At 30.2% G+C, this 14993-nt stretch overlaps 1 protein-coding gene across 3 annotated transcripts in view; it reads right to left on the minus strand.

Annotated features, from left to right (window-relative positions):
- Positions 1-14993, minus strand: part of LOC129959491 (AT-rich interactive domain-containing protein 1A-like) — a 155593-nt gene that overhangs the window by 80431 nt on the left and 60169 nt on the right. For all 3 annotated transcript variants that reach the window (XM_056072345.1, XM_056072344.1, XM_056072342.1), the window contains exon 4: positions 11803-11848. The gene's annotated coding sequence lies outside the window, so the exon portion shown is untranslated. The remainder of the gene's footprint in view (positions 1-11802; positions 11849-14993) is intronic.

The following is a 14993-nucleotide window of genomic DNA, read 5'->3' on the forward strand; positions in this document are numbered from 1 at the left end:
TTTAGCTGACTCTATTCCTATCTCACATGTATCAAGTGCATGAAACAAAAATAAAATCAGAAGAATCGAATTTTAAAAAAATCCGGAGAAACAGAACGAACAAAAAAGAAAAATTAATAATCAGTTTTGAAACTCATTTACGTCAGCTTCACTTTCTCTAGGCAAACGAGCTTTCTTCAAATTACCGCTATTTTATTCTTGCTTCCTTAACTAAAAACGCAAAACACATTAAGTAAATACATTTCATACTTTTGAAATCGTTTCAAAAAAAATAATCAAACAGTAACCAACGCTCATTAAATTTTAATTCGAGAAACAATGAAGCAAGTTCTTTTTGATGGCAAGAAACACAAAAAATAAAAACTTTTCCAATCGCAGGTGTGAACAAGATTAAGAATAGCACTTTCAAAAGTAAAAAAATGATGGAGCTCATTAGACACGTTATTTTATTGCTTTAAAAGAGAGATTAATCATCCGCGGTTAGTTTTGAAGTAGCTCATTAGTTAAAGTAAATTTGAACAATTTAATATGGATAATTACTATAAAAAAAAGGTACATTTCCAAGCAATAAAAGGGATTCGAAGAAAAATATTTCGGGAAAGAGAACAGTGAAAATTAAGCAAATTATAAATTTTCAGTTTTTTTTTTAAATATTTTTTTATTTTTATTTATTTATTTTTGTAATCTGCCGCATGCGAAAAATTTCAAATCTGGAGAACCTGCGTTTGCTGCGAATTTATAAAATAAAGTATTTTCACTTTAAATTTTGTTTGAAAAGAAGACAAAACAATCCAAATTTCTTTTTGTATTTTTTTAATTCCAATATAAAATTACGAATATTTTATAAGAAAAGATAGATTTACGAGATACAGTTTATTTTAAAGTAAAAACAATACATTTGATAGCATTAATTTATTTAGCATGATTCTTTGCCTTCTATATGTTTTTCTTAAAGAAAGATAGCGTATTTTTCTATATTGTATGTCAGTCGGACGTTTTGGAAGACAGTGTCATATAGACATAGTTATGCAATAAAGAATCAACTCCAAAACAACATTTTCAGATAAATCTGATTTCGCCAAAGAGGGTAGGGAAAAAAATTCTAACGAAGTATTTTTTTGAAATCAATTACTGCCTTACAAATAATCTGCTGTACGATGAATTGCAGTTGATTAAACTTAAGATGGTAAATGTCTTGTATTAATGTGTAGTTTTTCTTAGTAAATTTGAAATCAGAGATGTGATGCTCTGTTTTTAACTGTGATGTGATATCTAACTTAGACTTCTTTCATGATGTTCTATTTAAAGACTGGTGCATTGAATTCAATTCAATACAGAGTTCAGTTTCTTAATCTTATTGGGGATTCGTATACCGGCTATTCAATACAACACTAATTTAGTGATGATTGAGTTAATGAATCGTACCAAATATTCAATGCAACGCTAATTCTGCGATGATAGCTTAAGATTTCATAAACCTTCAATCATTGCAATTGAAAATATCTGTTGGCTAAAAATAAGCCAACGCTATTCAGTAAAACTAATGGCTAGAAGTACTCATTTCAAAACAGAGAAAAAGAAAGATCCCCGATAAAAAAATAAAAAAAAAGTGGATACATGTTTTTCACTCATTGTCGAGATGCATATTATTAATGGTCAGTGGTCTAAGTATGCATTAAATACTAACAATTATCGTACATATCCATATACAGCAAAGATAATTATTTTATATTTAATAAAAAATTCTAATTATTTTACATATAATAAAAAATTTTAAGGCAAAAAAAAAAAATTTTTTTTAATAACAAATGTGTTTTCTAATTACCATTTGTTTTTTCTGCGTCAGCAAATGCATACTACGAGATATAGCATTGTTACGGCTACTGCTTTTTTTTTTTTTTTTTCCTACACAATTTTAAACAGAGGTTATTTAATTCTAACCAACGAGTATTTACATAGGAAAGCAGATTTTTTTTTTTAGATACTGCATTTACCTACGATTCTGAATGTCTCGGGAAAGCATAAAATATTTTAACATTCAAGATATTTTTCCTAAGCACATATGAAATTCCGACGCTGTAGATGCAAGATCGACACTGAAGTTTAATGTAATAGAAATTTCCATTCCAGTTTGCTTATAGCAAGTAAAGCAGAACGTCTTCAATTTTCCCCCCTATAAAAAAAAATCCAGCCCGTTCCTTTTTTTTTTATGCATTTTTATAGCATACCTTCTTTATAAAAGCTTTTTTTTTTTTTTTTTCAAACCTAACTGTTGGCGTCCTGGCATAGGGGTAGCGCGTCTTCCGCGTGAACTGGGCGTCCGGAGTTCGAGTGCCGGTTCGGGCATAGTTGTTCTTCTGTGTTCTATCTGTGAGGTGTGTGAATGTGCCCCCCCCCCTCTAAAAAAAGGGGTTGTGCAAGCGAATGTGATGCATTCTTGGCCCTAGTTGGCGTTACTGAAAAAACAAGGGATGCTCACTCGGCTTAATCGCTGACAGATAACTGTTAGCTGGCTTGTAAAGTGCCATAAGTCACAACAAACCTAACCAAAAAAAGTGTTTGCTATTCAATGTGATAGTTATAAAAGCCGCATAAAGAAAAAAAAAAGAAAACAGCGAAATATGTTTAAAACAGATATTTCCTATTTCACCAAAGTATTTCAATGAAAGATCGAAGCCCATGCAGTAATAGTAACATATCTATTGAATATCTGCTAAAAAACCCCACTCGTTTCTCTTTTGAATTTAAATAACTGGTAAAATACAGTTTACGACGAACATTATGTCACCAGTATAAAAATACTGTGCAAAACACCGTATCTGAAAAACTAAGAGAAACAGAGAAAATTTTCGATGAAATAACCCCTGATGTAATAATTGTCTACAAAAGGCGTAATGCGCATGACTACGCAATAATAATTGCAAGCACAATAGTAACAATTTATAACATTACATCATACCATCATTTACTAATGATTGAAGAAATTTCGAATAATTGTAAAGAAATTATTACTCACCTCATCCGAAAATTCGGAGAATTAAAAGAAGAAAATAAACTCTAGAAAATGATTCCGAGAAACAACTTTTCGCACAGTCTGATGAAGATTAAACTTAAATTTTCCAAGAAGAAATAAATGATTTTACAAAAAAAAAACAAAAAAACAAGATATTACAGTTGTTTTATATTTACACACGTAATTATTTTCAGGTTCTTCCCTGTTATTATTTCAGAAATCTATCGAATTAAAACAAATTATTTTCAAATGCTTAAAATATTTCGCCGAAATATCTCCGTGAGTCAACTCCGATTCAGAGAAATATATATATATATATAGTAGGAAAAGTTTCATCAATTAAAAAAACAAACAAACCCCAAAACTTCAATAATAGCTTAATGCTTTCTACCGACACAGACTATTTATTTTTAATTATTTTTACTAGCGCTTACATGATCTGTGAATCGCTGAAGTTAGCGGAGCTGAACGTAAACGCATATGATAATTATAAAGGTATTATTGTACATTTAAAAGTGTTAATGAAGGCATTACAAAATTCTGAGCGAGGAAAGACATCTGTATTCTACGAAAATTATAATGAATAGATTTCATAAGCATTATCCCAATTTCAATGACTAAATTTCGAAAAGTCAGATTTATATAATTTCTAAATCTTTTTTTAAAAAAAATTAATACCAAAAATCGCTCAAGCAGAACAATGTTAGTTTAAAATAATAATGATGTACAGCAAATATCACGAAATTACTATTGCACCTGGATCATCTATGTTATATTACTATTGCACCTGGATCATCTATGTTATATTACTATGCACCTGGATCAAATAAAAATGGAACAACTATATTATAAATTTGAAAAATTAATGGCTGCACAAAATGTAAATTACAGGGCGCATCTGATGCTAGCGAAGCTGAATGCAAACACACGTGACAAACATAAGAACTTTTATACTAACACTGAAATCTTTAATTAAGAATTTACCGAAATTTTAATGACTATATTTCATAGAAGCAGACATAAGCAAACAATGCTAAAATTACATTCAAAATACAGAGGTGAAAAATTATAGCTTGTACAAAAAAGAAAAAAAGGCATTGTGTTATTAATAGGAGAAATTCCCATGTGAAAAAAGCGCTGTCTTCACATGATACAAATCACAAAAGCAGAGAAGTTAATTCTAAGAAAAGTGACTGCATACATTAAAATGTTGTATGTCAATTTTTTCATAAACATTTATTGTTACAAAACACTATATAAGTTTTCTAAGTTGCGGTCAAAATGCTATATGCTGTCACAAACTGTCATTGTTTTTAGTAGTTCGAATATGAGGTTTCTGACAAAGATTTTGATAAAACACTAACAATATTTTGCACTTCAGATTGGCGAAGAGATTATGAGGATAATTGGTAAACCCACAATATATAAATATATTGGGAAAATGAAAAATTCTGAAGGAAGGAAATACAAAATATGGAAAAAGAGATGAAGATGAAGAAGCATGAAACATTTTGCTGCTAATTTTTAAAAATTTTCATTCAGACTGATTCATTTACATCGATCATAGTAAGTCTATCTACAGTAAAAAACAGAAGAAAATTTTTTGAAATAATAAATCTAGTTTATCTTTTTTAATATAATCTATTTTACGAATACGTAAAATATGAATAGAACCAAATAGGGGATATTTTATTCAATTAGAGATATTTTTTGTCGACAATCCCGACTATTTTAGCTTCTTCATAACATGAGGAAAATACAGTGAATCGATAAAAAATTTCATTAAAAAAATTAAATGGAGCATCCGAAGTCAGTAAAGCAAATTAATTTCTTTTAATACACAGATTTTGTAGTTTAAGAATAATGTTCTTTATCCTAAATAATGACGAATCTGCTTTTAAAAAAATCCCAGATGCAATCTGCAGTTTTTCACTTATAATCAAGAATTTATATACAAAAGAAGAGATAAAATACTTATGAAATCCTACTGTTTATAAACTTAATATCGATCATTGATTGACAGTTCATTTATAACACATATTTACCAAGATTGCAATATTACACATCTTTAGAATATTCTATCACGTTTGATAATCAGGACGGAAGAGACTTCCACAGCTTCCCTTTTTATTTTCTTATATAAGAAGTATGGAGAAAGTATTGTAATCGTCGAAAATTCGAACTTAAGATTTTGACGAATCTCCACGTTTCAAATCTTCCCAAGCTTGAAAAACACATTTTGGAATTATGTCTGCCAGTGAATACGATAACTCAAAACACGCTTTTAGTATAAACAAAACACGCTTTTAGTAAGCTGGAAAAACACATTTTGAAATTAAGTCTGCCAGTGAATACGATAACGCAAAACACGCTTTTAGTATACACATATGAAATTTGATATACGGTCCTTACATCAAATTTCTATATTTCAGCCCAAATTTGAGAGAAATCCATTCAGAGGAAGTCTGCATATTTGGCTGACTGAATACAAATTAAATAAACGATGATTACAAAGTAGATTTAGCTGGGTCGATAAAATGTGATTCACAAGTTTAGTACTGAAAATGTGGATACGTATTAAATTTTGAAAACTTAATAAATAAAATACGTCAAGGGGTTGACTGTCTGCCGGTCTGTACTTCTACATGCATATAAATAGTACCGTTCCAAAACGTACCAACTTAAAGTAAATGAATTATGGTTCACAGTTATCGTGTTTAACGTGTAAAATCTAATTAAATTTTGAACCAAATCAATCAACGGATTGTCCGCCTGTCAATCTGTACTTTTGCATACATGTAAACGCAGTAATTCAAAAGGGAAATGAACTTAAATGCAGGAAAATTGACATGTGACTTTGTGATTACAATTGTCATTCTATGTCAAAGTTTGGGTTCTAATCGGTCAGAAAAACAAGGCGTCCAAAATACATATTTGATTTTCAGATACTTGGTGAAGGTCACAGAAATTTTTCTATTAGTCATTGTTTTATCTTTTACATACGTCCAGTATTATTCTGAACTTCTTTTGATTCCCTTATAAAATAATAGTTAATTAGCATATTTGATGCTCATGTTTATGTAAACATTTCGTGAAGAAAAGCTTAAGATATGAAAGATCAACTATCAGCACTTTAGGAGAAGCTTGAATGTCGAAATAAACCCATTTTTAGTGTTCAGAAAGCAACCACAAAAGAGAAGTGATTCATAATAAATCATTAGAAGATTTTCGTTGGTTTTTCCATTTTAGGAAGTTCATGATTGTAATACAAAAATTTTACTTTTGACAGTAAAATGCGAAATCAAAGATTATAAAATACGCAATCATAACTTGTGATAAACAGCAATCATCATTCATTCAAAATCACTAGAAATCTTTGCTATAAACAGCTATATCAAGTGAAATAAGAATATTCATAGCTACAACTTTTTTTTTTTTTAGTTTTAAAATGTAAAAATCCTCTTCCGCTCACAAAAAAAAAAAAAAAAAAAAAAAAAAAATCGGCAGCATACTAGTGGTTGGACATTTTATTCCTTTTCAAAGTGTGGTTTAAAACACAAACTATTTAAAGCGCAGAAATTAACTTTCTAAATATTAGTATTTCACTATTTTTCCAAGCATATACTCTATTTTTAATATCTTCAAATTAAATATAATTTGAATTTTAAACGATAAGAAATCTAGAACACATTTTTAATTTAGAAGCATCTTCGAAGGTATTTAAGGCTTTTTTGAAATTTTTATATCATACATTAATTGCAATAAATGGTCAATACAGTATTGCTTTCTCTTCGTATGAGTGAAAGAAAAAAACCCAGCCCATTTGTAAAAACATAATTAGATTAAATTAAAATATAGTACATTCAAATGAACTAGCAAAATTTTTTAATAGGAGCAGTATCGTTTTACTTACTGCGAATTCAATGTCACTTTTTTTTTTTCCTATCAGTATTTTGTGGAATCATACATTTATAAATTAGAACAAACACAACAACAACAAAATTTTGCTAACAAGCCACGTGCCTTTTTATTTTTGAAAAGGATTATAAATATATTTAATTTCAATATATCGGATTAGATGAACCTTTTCTAAATTAATAACAAAATATTCATAGAAGAATTTAATTATCCCCTTACAATCTAAAGAAAAACTTTGCTCATTGATTTAGACAATACGATTTTTTAATCCCACATAAGTAGATGAAACATACGGTGGATATGCAATACCCATACATTATACTGCAGGGGGGAGGGAATTTTAACGTATTTGTTTTCTTAAACTTACAACTCGATACATGGAGGGAGGAAGGCCGAAATAAGTACGATCTGCAAGAACTTTTACAATCGGATACATCTGTTTCAATTTAAGCGTCCCCAGAAAATAATGAAAATGTATGTTTAAAACTTAAATAAAGGTGCAATTTTTAATTATTTTTAGGGTAAAAAGATTTAGTTACTGCAGTACTCGCACTATAAAAGCCAAATAGGGACGATTCTTGTGAAAATTAAAAACAATATGTATAAATTAAATTACTCGAAAATCGAATTTAACTAAAGAAATAACTGTATAAAAGATAAAAGTAAAAAATGTTTTTAAAAAAATTCAAATTTACAAAAGCTTTATTTATTTTTTCTCTCAAATTGTTAAGCAAGGGAAATAAACAAACGAAATAGTATTGTGACACTCAGATAGGTTTTAGTTTTATTGCAAAATATTGTGCCTTAAGATGGCATCCGATCTTATATTTCCTTTTCAGATTAAGTATGAAAACACTCTCGTATATTACTATAGTAGCATTCCACTACACTGCCGAAAAATACTACAACCCTACACAATCTCTCCGAACTATTTTTTTACGATAAAATGCAAGCCACCTACAAGAAAACGAAAACAAACAAGAAAAAATGTGGAAAGTCAGAATTTCTACCGAAATAAATAAAAAATAAGGACTTTCAGAGAAAACAGTTGGAGAGAAGGGAACGCTGCGCATGCGCAGAAAGCACTGTCGTTAGGATAAATATACTACGGTGGAAGAAAAAAAAAAGAATGTATATGTGAAATTCGAGTTCAGCGAATTCAATTAATAGGATCGAGTATTTCTCTTTGGGGATTATTATCGCATCTATCCAGCCTGCAGAGCACTAAAGTGAAGTTGTGCGAACGCGCATGTCGTAATACAAAAGCAATGAATAAAGCAGACTGCGAAAGCGGAGCTCCTCGTTTTAGCAAAACTGAACGCTACAGCTTTTAAGTCGTGGAGCGAGGCACAGGCGCCTGCGTACAGCAACCACTGCCAGCAACTCTCCTCAGGTCATGGTTGGATGATCAGATTAAGTGGGGAGCGGGTACATATTGCGAAAAAGTCGAACAAGAATGGATTCAGTACATGTACACTTTCAGGAATCACCATGGAAATGCACCAATATTGTAATTCTTTTCTGTTTAAAAAAAAGGATTTTTTATTAGTTAAGTAATCGAAAACATTTTTTAAGTGTACCTTTGGCAATGAATAAAGCAATTGTTATTTATAAATTCAAATAAGTTAGGATTTATGCCCAATTAAATCCTCCTGTCTCCGTTGGCGATGCTCTAAAAGATTATTATCGTCCAGTTCTAAAATAAAATTCAAATCATGACGTAAATAAAGTCAAACATTTTATACAAAAAAGCTCCATAAATTATTCAAGTTGTTCATTATATATGAAATTATCATATATGTCTGAATTAACTTGTATCTATGTACTATATGATAATGTATTTCAGTCAAACTCATAAGTTTACCACTCCGTCAGCTACTTTATTACATTTACTTTGTTTTTAAAGCCCCTATATGAAAGATCTCAACAATTATTGAGTAAATTATAACCGATAATTCCGGATACAACCGCAGAGACCTTCAGATCAAAGGGAGATTGAAATGCATTAAAGATATTTTTACAAAAGGTTGCCTTATAATAAAGGATATACATTGTTTCTAATTAAATGAATAATACCTTCATAAAATAAACAATTAAAAATACATTATAATACATTACAAGCGCTTTATTATAATATCTCAGAAAAAATTTCTTTTCCGTTATTCTTCATATTCAGCCAAAGAAATACAATTCGTGATTACAACGCACAATGAATATTTTATTGTAAGTTTCAAAATTAACCAAAAACAAGCACGCTATTAACTAAGCCTTCTAAAAGCAGTATTCGACAGTAAAAGATTCTTATATAAAATACAAATAGAGTTCATTCTTAAAATGCAGAACAATATTTAAACACAGTTTATATTTTTTCTCGCCAAAATACTTTCAGTAGTTGCCATAACTAAAACACCTAGTATTAATATCCCTATTTCATTCCTCAAATAATACCTTTTCATCCTTATAATATCTCTAATTATTGCAGATTATTACAACAACACTATTAAACAAATCCTTTAATAATGTAATTGTCTTAAGGAAACTGTTTGTCTGCTACCCAGGGCCGGATTATTAAATAAGCAAAGCAAGCCAAAGGTTCCCACAATTTTGTGGTGGCCCTGTGTCCTCAAAGCTTTCTTACGGTATTTTCAAAGTTATTAAATTTTTTGTTTAAATTTAATCATAAAGGCTAGGCAATCGAATTAATTCCAATTAAAAGCAAGTATTGATTAAATTTTGGAATATTGTTCAAGTAACATTACCAATTAATTACCATTTGCAGCTCTTGATTTATTTAATGATTCTAAAAAATATGACAGTTTATGATTTACAAAATATGGATCTTTCAGTTAAATATGATTTAAAAAGTGTTAAAAAAAGACTCGTCACTTAAAAAAAAAATTAGCACAAAATTATTTTTAAATTTTAATTGCACAATTTTTCATATGCAATACACTAAAACCAACTCTTTTGAAGAGATCCGTAATTAAATAGCTTGTTGCTTTTATTTGTCAAAATTTGTTATACAAAGCTACTTCTATAAAGACTGAATTTAAATCAATAAAAGAAATTTGGTTTTGTTGAAACTGGGGAGGAGAAAAAGTCCCCAAAAATGCATTACTTAAGGGACCCTAGAAGGTTTAATCCGACCCTGAGTACCTGTTCCATCAGATAAGAATTTTCCATCGGCATTCTTTAACGATAGTGGTATGTGAATAGGAAAAAACATTCGTTTTAGAAAAGTGTTATAATTGTGAATGTCATGATGAGTTTTAATTATGACAGTTGTATAAAATTTTTCAAATGGCTTTAAGTAAATTCCATCGATTTTGAGATAAAAAATCAGTTAATCTAATAGTGGAACAAGCCTTCACCCAATTAACAATATTATTGAAATACATGGCTTTTTAACCCTTAGTGTAGAAAAGATACACAATATTACGAAGAACTTACCAAAACAAACGGGATGTTGAAATTTTAGGAAAGTTAAAAAGTTTAATCTTAATTTAATTAACAGAAATATAAAAAAAAATTAAACGATTTTTAGATTTATTAATCTAACCCATTCAATCATCCGGCATTAAATGCTTCTGAGATCAAAGTAGAGTTCTTAAGCAGAATTCCAGACAAAATTTCTGATGTTCAAAATTTCTACAACGTAGAAAAACTATGTTAAGAATGGTAAGAAACAAAGAAAGGCTCTGAGATACATACGTCCAGGATGCTTGTGAGAACTTAATAGCGTCTGGTGTTCTTTTCAAATAATCGAACCACAATAAGATGTATTTGCAAGATACAAAGTGAACTACTAATAAACAATTTCAAAACCATTATAATTAATTAATTAATTATGATCATAGATTTTGCATTAATAGAAGCATAAACCTAGCAAAATAACTGAAATATTTTTGAATACCAATGACAAGGATGTACCATTTGGCGCTGAATGTTCTATTTGCATATGGTCCCCCGTAACTACCAACGCGCAGACGCAAAGTAAGGCAATCATGAGCCGCCATGAATAAAAATGCTAGGAAAAAGTCTTCTCCGGTTAATTCCGTTCTGCGATTCCGCGCAAGAAGTAAATTTTCCTCCAGAAGAAAAATGAAAAACTAAAAGAGGAAAATAAAGTACTTAAGCCGGTCCTCTGAGACATTCATTACTTTGTTTAGAAGTGAGACTCGATTAACCGAACTCAAATGCAGTTTTGAAGTGTCAACCGAACCAGTTAAAAAACAAAGAGCAGTCAGCCATCGCTAGACGATTTTCAGTTCCTTCTACATAAAATGAGATTTCTAAATTACAGTTAAGGCTGAATTTATGCGTTCGAAGGAATTACCAAAAAATCGTAATATACATTATTCAGAAGAAATAAGCAGAACTATCAGGTTTTTATGTATCTTAAATTCTTGAAAATATTTTTTAAAAATCCAATAACGATATGGGTTGAAAAATAAACAAGTGAAAAATGTTTTAACATTAATCTACAATATATATAACAGATGGCTAATTTTAATGGTATAGTAATAATTTTAGCTTGTGGGTGAAAACTGAGAAACAACAAATCTGACTTATTTCTAATTCTTGGAAGGAAAGCAAAACAGAAACAAGAACAGAAAGGTGGAGATATTTCTTCAAAGCATGTAAAGGAATGTATGACTTTTACCTATTGTTTTCTCTAAAATATCCTCGATTCTGAATTGGGGGGGGGGGGCATGTGAATCAAATAAAAAAAATATTTTGACAATTTTTCTGAGCAAACTATGCAGTTCCGATTTTAACCGATGTCAGCGAAGAAATGAAAACACAATTTATAAGATCTATTTTTAACATTCCAAACACAATATCTTATCAATTCTTGTGAACTAGCTTACCAGTATGGGATACACATGCGTCTTCTACAAAAGTAAACTGCAACACCTGAAAAAAATGGAAGCGATTTAGTTTATATTATAAATAACATACGAGATCATGTTCTACATCAATATAATCATCAACAATCCACGTCGATAGCACAGATATACCACTACACCACCTAAATACGCCTCTAACACATTTCAAAACAAATGAACTACTTGAATAGGATTTAGTTTCGAACACTAGTAAATTTCTAACTATATTTAAAATCTCAGGTATCTAATTTCATGGATTTCTTTCTAAAATTTGAGATGCTTCAAAAACATATTACTACATCATCCACCACAGACTCAGTCGATTGTAGTTTTGTATACATTGCAACTTAAATTTCCGCTTAATATATCAAATAGTATTGTTGCTTTTAAAAACATGCTTCAAAAATTCTAAATATAATATCTTACAATAATTCTCTGTTATCGAAATGACAATAGATACTCTGAAAGTGAAAAAAGTTAATGCCAACTAAGAAATGAGAAATTGTAATTTATGAATTTCAAAACTTAAGAAGATTTCAAGCTACTGGCAATTGCCCAAGAAGAATTCTTGGCATTTTTTAACTTTATTCTAAATAAAACAGCATATTCGGGGTTAATGTTTACAATTTGCAAGATAGAATAGAATGAAAACAACAAGTGTATTGCAAAAACACCAACAAGCATATCGGTCCGTTGCAGTCATTTGATAGCAAATTAAGGTTTAAAATCATAAATCCGTAAGTTACCATCTAAATAAAATAGCATTATAAATTTCATATTTTCTATATACATTAACTTATTTTGTAATTAGAATTTATTTCGTTCAAATAAATAGGTTCCTCGCTCAACAGAATATTATTTACTTGAATCGTAGGATATTGACGCTTTGAGTGCAAATATTGCTTTGTCGAAAACATCGGCAACGTAATATTTGTTAATGATATAAAAGAGTACTGTCTAGAAGATTTCAACTAAATGGAACTGCACTGTGAACAAAGTTATATTTTGATAAACTGGGTCTGCCATGCCAGAAGGTGAATAAAATGCAAAACTATTAAAAGTTGGAAAATGAATTCATTAATTCATTTTCTGGAAGGAGGTTTTTCTTCTGTTTTGGAACAATATAGGCCAAATACCACTTTTCAATAGAAATCTGAAACTTTATGTGGAGTTTATAAAAAAGCGCCAATAATAATTTTTAATAACTTTAAAATTCCATGTCAAGCAACAAAATTAAATTTAAAATTAATTGATCTGCACATACGAGGTTTAAGAATTTTATACACATGCATGCATATTTGTCCAGAATCAATTCCTAACGGCGAGAGGTATTTTCACGAAAGTTCGTGCACATGCTTTTCATTACCCTACAAAAAATTCCTACAGGGATAAAGCAACCCCAACCGTTTTTGGATACGTAGGGGTTAATGGTTCAACTAAATAAGTTATTATGAAACCACTCCTCCCATGCAATGTTGTAATTTCGCCGGCGGCTAAGTATTATGATGTACGTTGAATAGATTTTGAGGCCCCTTCCAGGGTCTCCAGCCACGAGGCCTCACTAGGGGCAGTGGGGTTTACTACACCCAACTTTCCCTTTCTTTGTAGAGGAGGGGAAATAAGATTTTTAAACGTATATAACAAATCGCTGGAATTAAATCGTTTTTAATCAAATTTACCGGCTGATAAGTATCTCCAACTCACCTCCCTCTTTAGGGGGTGAGTGAGTTGATATTTCTAAAAAGAAATAACAAAGAGTCCAATTGACTTAACATTTCATTTGCATATTTCAGCCAAACAGAATAAAAATTTAGTAAAGTTAAATCATTGCAAACAAAGCCTTGAAGATGACAATAACCTTTAAAATATATATGGATGTTTGCTCAAAACGGTTAGAACAATTTTGATAAAACTTAGTAAGCATAAAGTAAACTTAGTAAGTCTCACTTTCAACTGGAAATAATGAAATGATAAATGAGCCCTAACTCGCCACCGTCTAGACTGGGTAGAAGTTAATCAATGAAACACATTTAACAACAGATTTAAATGGAGAAGCTAATTAGCATAGCATTTTTATGCTCAGGATCTTTAGAAAGAAAAATGCCTAAATACTGATGTAAAAATGTAAGAAATATATAAAATACAGTAATTAAATCAAATAAATTAAATGAAATAAAAGTATTAAACTTTATTTAGTGAAATATTTTATAAGAATTTGTGAAGATTCCATAAATAAAATAATATCAAGACAGATAATGTCATTGACATATTGTTTTGTATGCAGTCTATTACAGGTATCTGATATAAAAATGACCAGGTAGATTAGTACTCTGAAAGTCACCAATAAAAAAAAAAACATTTGAAGATAAAACGATAAAACACTCGCAAGGATTTTTATTATTAGAAAGTTGTACTAATGGAGCCGGTAGTGGAGAGAAGAATAAAAAAAAAGATAAATGTGGACTGAAACAATTCGTCAATGGCAAACTTTAACCTGTAACCTCCCACACCCACCTCACATTTGCTCAGTCGCGATTAAGCACTAAAACTAGGTAACCTTCACTCAGTCCCCCTTCTTTCTCCCTATCCCCCCTCAGTACTTAACGAGTCTTTTTTTTCTTTCTCCTCAAAACCCTCTGTTTTTAATTTTTTTTTTTCCCCCTTCCCCTTTCTCATCTGAATGACATTAACTGGCTATCCTCCAGCGAAGAATTCTTTTATTTTTTTATTCAAGTGTTTAATTTCAAGTTGGGTATTTTCGTGTATCTTGTTTCTTTTCTTCCTTTTTTTTTTTTTCTTTCTTTTTCTTTTTTTTTATGTGGGAGGAAGGGGTATAGAGACAAGAATTTTATTCAGGAAAACTTAAATTTAATATATACGGATCTATCAAATTGATGTCAATCTAGAACACTTACTAATTAATGAACTGATTTTTTAAAGGGTTTAAAAAAACCTTTTATACCCTTTAAAGGGTTTTTAAAGGGTTTAAAATTTAAACACGATATAATTCGACCAGTGGCTTAGAGAGGGATGGGCAAAGGAGTGCCAAGAAAATAGTATTCTAGAGTATATTTTACATTTTCCAGGGCTAAATGAGACGGGGAGGGGCGAAAAATGAACAGTATGTCCCGAGCGCCATTTACTTTTGGCTACGACATTGGGTGCGATCCTGC

Source organism: Argiope bruennichi, chromosome X1 (genome assembly GCF_947563725.1).
Source record: "Argiope bruennichi chromosome X1, qqArgBrue1.1, whole genome shotgun sequence".
Lineage (NCBI taxonomy): Eukaryota > Metazoa > Arthropoda > Arachnida > Araneae > Araneidae > Argiope > Argiope bruennichi.